Raw genomic sequence first — 591 nt, 5'->3', positions numbered from 1 at the left:
GGGAGGGGGGAGGTTAGGACGATTCCAAGGGCCCGGCGTTAGAGGGGGCCCCCCGAGGGGGGAACGTGATTTCTAACGAGGGGAACCCTAAAATGTTAGAACCAACAGCCTTGTGCATATAGCGTGGTTGTGCTTCGGGTGATCCTTGAAAGTGTCCCAACTCTAGGTCCTTTCAGATGCCATTCCCTCCACTCTCTCCCACTTGTGCGCTTTCTATACTGTCCTGTATAAATACACTATTCATTAAACACTTATTTAATGTATTCAGATGAAAGTTTACAATATTAACAAATTATTCACAAGCAGTTTTTTCAGAGCCCCCAGTTACACTGTTTTAATCAGAATTCTAACTATAAAGTGTATTTAGTAAAACAAGTAAAATCAAATTAAGTACATTTTATTAAACCAAGTAAAATCAAATGGTGTTAGTGAATGAATCTGCGGCTTTGAATGATTTGGAGAATCTGTGATTAATAACCCATTCATAACTACAGCATTTTGCTTCGTTACTGAATGAATGAATGACGCGACCCCTGGCTCATTAAGACAGCTATAGTTGCCGCCACCTATTGGCGTTTTTTTTTTTTTATC

The 591-nt window shown here is 40.1% G+C and overlaps 1 protein-coding gene across 1 annotated transcript in view; it reads left to right on the top strand.

Moving 5' to 3' along the window:
- Positions 1 to 591, top strand: part of LOC107711669 (protein FAM177A1-like) — a 5,939-nt gene that overhangs the window by 677 nt on the left and 4,671 nt on the right. The gene's annotated exons all lie outside the window — the stretch shown is intronic.

The sequence above is a fragment of the Sinocyclocheilus rhinocerous genome, unplaced genomic scaffold, assembly GCF_001515625.1.
Source record: "Sinocyclocheilus rhinocerous isolate Xijiao unplaced genomic scaffold, SAMN03320098_v1.1 scaffold5225, whole genome shotgun sequence".
NCBI classification, from domain to species: domain Eukaryota; kingdom Metazoa; phylum Chordata; class Actinopteri; order Cypriniformes; family Cyprinidae; genus Sinocyclocheilus; species Sinocyclocheilus rhinocerous.
This window is presented reverse-complemented; position numbering and strand designations above follow the sequence as displayed.